This window comes from Callorhinus ursinus, unplaced genomic scaffold, assembly GCF_003265705.2.
Source record: "Callorhinus ursinus isolate GAN/ISIS: 27379988/994484 unplaced genomic scaffold, GSC_fseal_2.0 scaffold67, whole genome shotgun sequence".
Lineage (NCBI taxonomy): Eukaryota > Metazoa > Chordata > Mammalia > Carnivora > Otariidae > Callorhinus > Callorhinus ursinus.
In genome coordinates, this window is record NW_027397129.1 from 251,527 (window position 1) to 262,477 (window position 10,951).

General features: G+C 38.0%; 1 pseudogene; it reads right to left on the bottom strand.

Annotated features, from left to right (window-relative positions):
- Window positions 1–9,370: 9,370 nt before the first annotated feature.
- Window positions 9,371–10,541, bottom strand: LOC112834288 (methylosome protein WDR77 pseudogene; annotated as a pseudogene).
- Window positions 10,542–10,951: the final 410 nt, after the last annotated feature.

The following is a 10,951-nucleotide window of genomic DNA, read 5'->3' on the forward strand; positions in this document are numbered from 1 at the left end:
CGATATTCATTCTCTTTGATTATACATAAGCAAAAAAGACTTAGAAACTCCTGGAAAAGTAATTTAAACTCCTTAAGTGACAAGAATTCTGTGATGTAGTATAAACTGCCATGTAACATGGAGAGTGGTGTTTCAAATAAATTCTATTAATGAGAAACACATAGGCAACACTATAAAAATAATTTTAAAGTATTGCTTAAATGGAAACATAAGGGCAGAAAGCCAAATGATTGTGAACTTTCACCCACTTCCCTAATAAGTGGGTTTTATTTTACTTTCACTTATTTCATTTATTCTCCATACTGCCGTACTAGTAGTCTTTGAGCTTGCATATTCCTCATTCACTAAGTTTCTGTTTTCCCCTTTTCTATCTATCTATCTATCTATCTAACTATCTATCTATCTATCTATCTATCATCTATCTATCCATCCCTACATCTACACCTACATACACTCACACAGTCCCAGAACAATAGATAGTGCCACTCTGGTCAAGTAGAAAGAAAGGAGATAGATCAATGAGCTATATGTGTGAGCCCAAAATAAAGGTTGCCCACAATTGTGCTTTTATTCTTTTATCTGGACCTGATCTGGTGATTATTGCTATTATCAGGTAGAATTCAGAGTTCTCCTTGGGTGGAGGAAGTGTGTGTTTTGGGGCAGCGGGGATAATAGAGAAATTTCAGTGCACACAAAATGTCAGGATTTTGTTTGTCACAAGACCTAATGATTACATCTATCCACTTACTGTATAAGTGATGAATAATTTTATTTCAGGCAGTTCATCAAATATCTCCTTGTGCATGTAAAAGAAGTTATAACCACTCCAATCTCAATTACTCTGCACTGAGCCCTCTTGAATGTTAGATACTTCAAGATCATTATAATTGAACCATGTCTGCTTCTAAATGTTATATGCATTGCTGATGTAATCACCTCAAGGGGAAAAATTGATGGTTGACAACACTGAAAAGCCTAAAGGAATAAATAATCTAATTTTAGACTTTTATTTCTGTTCCTCAGTTTCAGTCTTTGTGTATTATATCTAAAGATACATATTTAGAGCTCTCCTCAGAACACAAAGCACTCAAAAAAGAGTTGTTAAACATATTTGAAGGCATATTTTTCTGTAGCAATTTTGATATCATCATCTTCTTTCTTACTCCTAAGAGCTTTGAGCCAAGTGAATTTGTCAGACTCATTTCATCATATTAAAATCTTTTCCCCAGGTTTTTCTGATGCTGTTCTGTTTGACATTTCACATAAGGGTCACATGGGTTTTTAGTAAATTCATTATTATATTTTGGACCAATCCACAAAGCCATGCAACTCTAGGATTTGAAGTTTAACTTCCTTGACCACAAAGAAGGGTAGTAAGGTATTCATCATGTGAGAGTCTTTCAGGGACCAAGCACCTGAAATATATGCACCCTTGATTGTAAAGGCAGCTTTATATTTTCAATGCAATGAAAGTTAGAATCAGATATCTTGGAGTGATGACTTTCTGGCCAGACTTTCTAAAGTGAGAGAGCCACATTTAAGCTATAACATTGTAGATGACGATAAGAAATCTCCATAGTCAGTTAAATTTATACATGGGAAAACCACTTCACAATCCCCTTCTATTAGGAATATTCTAGTTCTTTAGCCCCAAAGAAAAGATTCAGAGGACCTTAAATTCACCCAGTTGGCAGTGTTTTGTTTTCCCATTGGGGAATGTCAGAGGAGAGCTCATTAAATTGTTCTATTTGAGGAATGATTGCTCCACTTGTTTTACATATGATATAGTACTAAAATGTAAATTTCCAATTAGCAATATCAGTAATCTCTAGTAATGGAAATATCTGTTGAATTTTCCACTAGTTATGGGTTTAATCTTTCAAATTTTATTTTTGTTATGTCCTCTTTATATTTTTTTAAAGATTCTATTTATTTATTTGACAGAGAGAGACACAGCAAGAGAGGGAACACAAGCAGGGAGAGTGGGGGAGGGAGAAGCAGGCTTCTGCTGAGCAGGGAGCCCGATGTGGGACTCAACCCCAGGACCCTGGCATCATGACCTGAGCTGAAAGCAGACGCTTAAAGACTGAGCCACCCAGGCACCCCTGTGATGTCCTCTTTAAACTGTCTTATGGATGGAACAAAAAACTCATGAGTATGAAGCATTTATAGATAAATGATTCAATATCTAGGATGTGCTTTGAATAATTCAGCAAAAGAAAAGGGAACATAGATGCAAGATTTTTTTAATTTTTTTATTGTTATGTTAATCACCATATATTACATCATTGGTTTTTGATGTAGTGTTCCATGATTCATTGTTTGTTCATAACACCCAGTGCTCCATGCAGAATGTGCCCTCTTTAATACCCATCACCAGGCTAACCCATCCCCCTACCCTCCTCCCCTCTAGAACCCTCAGTTTGTTTTTCAGAGTCCATCATCTCTCATGGTTCGTCTCCCCCTCTGACTTACTCCCCTTCATTCTTCCTCTCCTGCTATCTTCTTCTTTTACTTTTTTCTTAAAATATGTTGCGTTATTTGTTTCAGAAGTACAGATCTGTGATTCAACAGTCTTGCACAATTCACAGCGCTCACCGTAGCACATACCCTCCCCAATGTCTATCACCCAGCCACCCCATCCCTCCCACCCCCAACCACTCCAGTAACACTCAGTTTGTTTGCTGAGATTAAGAATTCCTCATATCAGTGAGGTCATATGATACATGTCTTTCTCTGATTGACTTGTTTCACTAAGCATAACACCCTCCAGTTCCATCCACGTCGTTGCAAATGGCAAGATCTCATTCCTTTTGATGGCTGCATAATATTCCATTGTGTATATATACCACACATAGATGCAAGATTTAATGGGAGTTGATAAGTATTGAAGTTGGATATTGGATGTGTGGTGGTTCATTGTATAGTGGTTCTACTTTTATGTATGTTTGAAATTTTCCATAGTGAAAGTTTTAAAAATCTTAAGTTATTCTGCATATAACCAGAGTGTCTCTGGCAGTAACTGAAATAGTATGTTTAACCTTCTGGAGTAAACCTTTCTAAGTCTCAGGGCTATAGACATCCTTCTATTTTTTTAAGATTTTATTTATTTATTTGACACAGAAAGAGAGAGAGAGAGAGCCAAAGAGACAAGTGGGGGAAATAGCAGAGGGAGAGGGAGAAGCAGACTCCCCGCTGAACAAGGAGCCCGATGCAGGGCTCGATCCCAGGACCCTGAGGTCATGACCTGAGCTGAAGGCAGCCACTTAACCGACTGAGCCACCCAGGTGGACCTAGACATCCTTCTTAATAAGCAAGAGTGCAAAAGCCTGATAAGAGAGTGGGATTTTCCTCCATGAACTATCTGGCTTAGGCAAATCATTATAACACGACTAAAATGAAAACAGAGACTGTCAAATAGCACTCATATAGGTGATATATCCAAAATTGACCTTGAAATTGTTGCTGTAAGTGAGTAGTGAGGGACACCCTGCTACATTCCATTCAATATGATCCCAATTATGCTTTTGTTTTGCTTTTAAACATGTGAAAGAGCTGACTGAGAATGAAACCTTAACCACTTTTTGAGGAAGAATGAACAGATGGCATGTGGCTTGAAATACTAGTTATAGTCTATGTTAGAGTTTTCAGAAAAGTCCCCGATTGTAGTCCCACTATCATAAAAGAATGGGGACTACTGAGGCCTGAAGTCTTCTCTTCAGTATGTTTCAGACTTCGCTATTTCTCTCTGTTGCTAGTTAAATACAGTACTTTCCAGGACAAAGGGGTTCTGTATTACTACTAAGATATGATGATATATCATTCTTTTTTGGATAATCTTTATTCATAATCTGAAGCAGTTTTAATTTCTAATAATCCTAAGTGGTGTTAAAGTTGTGACTGTCAAATAATAGATTGTCCCAGGCATTTCTTTTGCAGGCTTTGGGGATACTGTAATTATAATACCAAGAATATTTCAAAATAGAAGCTCATCTTTAGTTTCAAAACTTGCTGCTTTTGAAAGAACTTGTTTTTCCACTTCTTGGTTTCTTTCTATGATGTATTATTACCTAGAAGAAGTCCAACACTAAAACATACCATTGATAAGATTTCACAGATGTATGAAGACTATTTTGATGAACTGCATCTAGAAATAACCCCTTTTGATCTGCATCCTTACAAAATATTTTCTCAATAGTCAGGAGGCTATTATAGAGTTAATATCAAGTGACTTTGATTTGCTCTATTGGGTCAAATAATGAAAATTTTGTTCTTATGACTTAGAGGAAATAACCTTGGAGTTTCTCCAGTTTTGTAGTGAACCACCAGACTAACTTTTTCTATTTTCCACAAATTCAAAGGTTCTTCCCTCCTCACACCCCATTTTGTAAAACAAGCCTGCATGCTACAAACCCAGAGAAGACTGTATATTTAAAAGAATCATCCTTTTTAAAATTGCTTTTAACCAAGTAAATAATATACAGTGCCACTGAAATGTTTTGGTGTTAGGGGGAAAGAAGGACTAGAGGATTGATTATCCTTTACATCCTGAATCAGAAAGGGACACAGAATTTATCTTGGGATTTTTTACATTTGCTTCCTTCACCCCCACTAGGGGAAAGAGGTTGGAAAACTACCTGTAACTTTTGTTTTTCACTCTTTAATAGTTTTTTTTTAATATTACATTCTTATGGTGGAATTCACCAAATTTGATTGCATAATTTGAAGAATTTTGGTCATTGTATGCAAATGAGTAACTACCATGATGATTAGATTGTAGAACTTTTCCTTCACCCTAGGAAGTTTCCAGGTTCCTCTTTTTACTTCTGCATTCAATTGTGCTACATTCCCTCACTCCCCACCCCAGGTCACCACTGACTTGTTTTCTGCCACTAAATTTTTGTTTTGTATTCGATTTCATATAAATGAAATCAAAGTCTTTTGTGTTTGACTTCTTTCACTATGGTAATGATCTTGACATTCATGTATGTTGTTTAGACTACTGACATTTTATTTTTGGGGGGTTACTGAATAGTATTTCATGGTATGAATATACCACAATTTTTTAAATCTATTCACCAGTTGAGGTTCATTTGGGTAGCTTCCACTTTTTGGCTATAATGAATAATGCTACTATGAACATTCATATACATATAATGGTGTAGACATAGGTTTTCATTTCCCTTGGTAAATACCAAAGAATAGAATTGGTGGGTAGTATGCTTAACTTTATAAGATGTTGCCATCCTATTTTCCATAGTGTTTGTAGCATTTTCCATTTTCCAAAGTAATGCATGAAAGTTCTGGTTTCTCCACATCTTTGCAAAAATTTGGTATTTTCAGATTTTTAAATTTTAGGTATCCTAGTAAGTGGGTAAATGTATCTCATTGGGGTATTAATTTGCATTCTTGGATGACTAGTGATGTTTACCTCTTTCCATCTGGTTACTGGAATGCCTGTTTAAACCTTGTGTTTATTTTTATTAGATTGTTTGCTTATCTCTGACTTTTTGATAACTGCATTAGTGTCCCATAGTATAGAATCAATGCCCTTTTGATGGACACTGAAGTTGTTTCTAGTTGTTTTGCTATTATAAGCAGGATTTAAATAATAACTGAATTACCTTTGATTAATCACATTTACATTTTGGTGGACACTGACAATTTGCTCTTAAAAGAACTAAAATATTTTACTAATTTGATTTTTTTCCTTTCATAAGGGTTATATTTATTTTCCAATAATCATGTGCTTTTTTCCTAATAATATATCATAAGCATCTTTTCAGTTTAAAGGTTTTATTTATTTATTTGTTTGTTTATTTTATTCTGTTTTTTATGTTATGTTAATCACCATACATTACATCATTAGTGTTTGATGTAGTGTTCCATGATTCATTGTTTGTATATAACACCTATTCAGTACATGCCCTCTTTAATACCCATCAACAGGCTAACCCATCCCGCCACCCCCTCCCCTCTAGAACCCTTAGTTTGTTTCTCAGAGTCTATAGTCTCTCATGGTTCGTCTCCCCCTCCGATTCCCCCCCTTCATTTTTCCCTTCCTGCTATCTTCTTTTTTGTTTGTTTGTTTATTTATTTATTTGAGAGAGAGAGAGAACAGTGGGAGAAGCAGTAGGGGTAAGCATCTCAAATAGATTCAGTGAGCTGAGCACAGAGCCCAACATGGGGCTTGTCTCATGACCCAGAGATCATGACCTAAGCTAAAACCAAGAGTTGGACACTTAACCGACTGAGCCACCCAGGTGCCCCCATCTTTTCAGTTTAATAAATAAATATCTTGATCATAAATTCTGATGGATGTGTAGTCACACATTGTATGGACATGGTATAATTTATTTAACTGGTTCCATTTTGATAGATATTTAGATTGTTTCTACTTTTCCATTATTGCAAACAGTGGTGGAATGAACATCCTTATAAATAATCTTTTCTTTTTATTTTAATTTAAATTCAAGTTCATTAACATACAGTATTTTCTTCATTTAAGGGGTAAAATTTAGTGATTCATCAGTTGCATATCATACCCAGTGTTCATTGCATCAAGTGCCCTCCTTAATGCCCATCATCCAATTACTCCATGCCCCCATTCCACACCAGCAACCCTGTTTGTTCCCTATAGTTAAGAGTCTCTTATGACTTGTCTCTCTTTTTGTTTTTATCTTTCTTTTTTTTCCCTTACCCTATGTTCATCTGTTTTGTTTCTTAAATTCCACACATGAGTGAAATCATATAGTATTTGTCTTTCTCTAATTGACTTATTTTGCTTAGCATAATACACTATAGCTCTACTAATGTTGTTACAAATGGCAAGATTTCATTCCTTTTGATGGCTAATATTCCATTATATATATAAATATATATCACATTTTCTTTATTCATTCATCTGTCAATGGACATCTGCGCTCTTTCCATATTTTGGCTATTGTGGACATTACTTCTTCTTAATAAATTTTTGGTAATAATTAACTAGTCTTCATTTTAGAACATTTTTCTCCACCCTCTTGGGCTTTTTCTTTTATGTGTCCCACATTATCTTCATTTATTGTTCTGTCTAAACTGTGTGCTCTCTTTTTATATTATCCATCTCCATGTTCACCACAGATTTGCTGTGTTCTATATTTTGTTACTGATTATTCCTCAGGGTTTGTGCTCTTACATTCATTCTTTCTGTTTTCCCCATGCTCAGTGTCCTTGTTTTTGGAATCTGGCTCTACATGGAAGAAATCTCATGATTTGAATGGGAAAGGACTGATTTCTAGGCAGTGTCACCAGGAAAACAGTCTCACTCTTCACCTAGATTTTCTCTATCATGCTTGCATTGTCATTCCTGTAAGACATCCCCTTGCCACTTCAGAAATTGTTACATATCAGTCAGCTACCTGTTGCTGCAGCCCTGGAAATGAGCTTCCAATACAAACCATTTATGACCCTAAAGTGTGTTGCACACAAATGTCTTGCTTTCCTACACTAAACTACTTTCTCTTTCCACTTTGCTCTTCTGGGACTCACTGCTGGTATTAAAGAAAACCCTCAGAGAAATACTCTCTATTTTATATTAATGCTTTTTTATTTGTTTAATGATTTTAATTTTTACCTTGGCTCAGAATTATCCATATGCAATACTCACTACTGAAGCTTCTGATAGGTAGTGATGGTTTATGGCAGAAATATTGATGAATAATAAGCAAAGTATAGTCACCAACAGAAGCTCCATGGTGTTGCACCAGCTTTTTATATCAGGTGCCAAGCAAGACCTTTGTCCTTGGTAATACTGTTGAAAGAAAATCATGAAGTGTGATGGAATTAGACTCTCAAGATTAATTTTTAATAATAATTAGGTCATCTTGAAGTTAGTTTGTATAGAAAAAAAATTTCTCTTAAATGACAGGCAAAAATGATCAATAGGATTGTTTTCAATAAAACAACACTGGGATGAAATTAGAGTCAGATAATAAAGGAAACATGTTTGGCTAATTTCTCTAATGGCTAAAGGGCTTTTGGATCAATTGGATTCATGTAACATTTTTTTTCTTTATTAAATCAGAATTGCACATAATCTGTGAAAGTAAATATTATCAAGACTACTTCAGCAAAAGACAAAGATAAAATTGTAACTATCAAGCACAAGTAAGAGTATTTTTGTTTGTTTGTTTTGGTGAAGACTTAGTTAAGATAATTTAAAAAGAAAAACACTCCATATGCAATAGGATCAAAACTTGATAAAGCAAAATAATCTCAAGAACTTTTTTAATTTAATTTAATTTTATTATGATATGTTAGTCACCATACAATACATCATTAGTTGTTTTTTTTTTTTTCAAAAGACAGGCCAACAAAGCCTAAGCTTTTTATTTCACCAACTAGTATTTCTGATTCTCTGATGCTGCACTTTAAAATCTTCAGAATCCACAAAAACAGCATTCAGACTTCCTATATCCAGAGAAAGGGGTCCAGAAGCCAGGAAAGGTCAGGCCCCAAGCTGTTTTCCAGTGAAAAACATGGCAGACATTTCTTTGTGAGTCTATGTCAGTCTTTAACTTAACTGAAATGCCTTTACGCTCTCCACCATCCCCCAACCTTTTTCCACAGGATCTATGACAGCAAAACACTCATCTTTCACATATACAATTCCATGGGGTGAGGGGTGGGGGGGAGCATTATACAGGCACCAGCCAAAATTTTATTCAGCTAGAAAATGGATTTTTGACTCAGTTTAATGGCAAAAAGATTTACAAAACCACGAGGACTGTCCTGGCTTTTCCTCGAGGTGAGCTGGGTGGGATTTTTATGAATGGAAGTATTGCCATAGGAAAGGCAGATTATGGGCGCCTGGGTGGCTCAGTCGGTTAAGTGACTGCCTTCAGCTCAGGTCATGATCCCGGAGTTCTGGGATCAAATCCTGCATCGGGCTCCCTGCTCAGTGAGTAACCTGCTTCTTCCTCGGACCCTCCCCCCTCTCATGTACTCTCTCTCTCTCTCATTCTCGCTCTCACAAATAAATAAATAAATCTTTAAAAAAAAAAGAAAGGCAGATTAAGTTCTATGAAAAATAAAGTTGCTCCTATCTCCATGAGTAGTATATAAGCTGCTTCCAGGAATCCAGGGATGCCCACATCCCACACCTCATCCAGTCATGGCCAATCCCTCGTGGGAAGCATAAAACCCTTTTGTAAACATTTTTTTTTGTTAGGGGGAGGGCTTGGGAAAGAAAGATGTAAGATGAATTTTTTTAATTCCCTCCCACCACCAAAAACTATGTATCTACACACACACTAAGACACACATACATATCCAATTTTAAGAAAGTTTTTCTTCCCTATGACTACAGGATCCCAAAATCCAGCCTCCCTCAGGCTGAGAGACAGTGCCTATTAACTGCCCAGAGCTGGTGTACCAACATACTGTATAAGGCTCCTGTGTGGTTTCGCAGATGGAGAGGGCAGGGGCAGAGGGAGTGGATACTCATGGGGGATTTGCTTTTTGTCTTAAATCCACTATACTTGGCCACACTCTTAGGTCCAAGGGCTGGGAGAGGCTCTGCAGGCAGGATGTGGTGGATGACCTGATGGTCCCAGCCCACTGTGGTAAGGAGAGAGTGATTGAATGGAGACCAAGTAGCATCTCTCACAAAGTCTCTGTGGGCTCGGCTTCTAAACACCTCAGAAAGACCTGAGTCCAGCACAGCAAGTGAACAGTCCTCACTGACAGAGGTCAGGAACGGGGTGCTGTGTGGGGAGAACACCAGCCCAGTGACACACTGGGAGTGCACAGCTGAGCTGAGGGCACACCTTGCACTCTTGGTGTCCACAAGGGAAACAGTTCCACTCTCGTCACCAAAGACAAAGACTTCACTCTGTTGAGGATGCCAAGCCAGGGAGGTAGAAAGGTAGCCTGATGCAGTGCAGCCCATCTGTGATGCTGGCTTGGGACAGCGGGTATCCCAGAGTAAAATTCTGTTGTCCTCACTGCATGAAAGGAACACGGAATCCTTGTGCGGGGAAGCTGACACAGGTGACCAGCCCAGAGTGAGCCCGGTATGAACTCAGTACCATCTGCTGGGCAAGGTCCCAAACCTTGATGCCAAAGTCTTTGCTACTGCTGACAGCTTGTGTGCCAGAGCTCAGGACAGACTGTAGACACAATGTCATCATGCTCATACTTGCAGAATTTGCTGACAATGAGTGTCTGGTTCTCATCCAGCTCCCACAATTCAACAGCACCTAAATCGGAAGCCACTAGAATACCTCTGTCCCCAACCCAAGTGAAGTCAGCCACTCTGGCCTCCATCTGGACTCCAGTGGAGCAGAAGTCTTCGTTGGGGGCGGCACAGGGTCCTTGAATAGTCAGAGAGAGCCAGCCAAGCAGCGGCCAGTCAGGCTGGAGGCCCCGAGCAGGAGAGCCCCATCAGCCGGTTACTGGGCAGCCTCCAACTGCCGTTCCATACAAGCGGGAGCATTAGGGGGAAGGTTCCACTCACGAAGCGCCGGGGGCACTAGGGAGGGCGGGGTTTCCTTTCACATCTTCTCGGTTCCAACTCCAACCTAGACCCAAACTGGACACCCGCTGGAGAGTCACATCATTAGTTTTTGATGTAGTCCCTCCTTAATACCCATAAGAACTTTTTTTTTTTTTTAGCTTTAATTAACTTCTAGTTGAACTGAAGCCCAGATACAAGGTAGTTTGGGCGGCTGCTATTTTTGGATTTCTGCCCATTGACTTTCTGTGTTTCTTTTCAGATACCCTGCTTGCTATATCTTGGCTGCTGTGGGCCCATTTTAAAGTCTCAAATATTCAAATCAGAACACCATACTCCTGACCTCCTTTACCCAAGCAAAACTCACCTAATCTTCTCCTTTTGGTTTCCTCAGAGACTCCATTAGAATTTTTCACTAAATAGTGGTGGGTAGGAGTGAGTTAATCATATAAATTA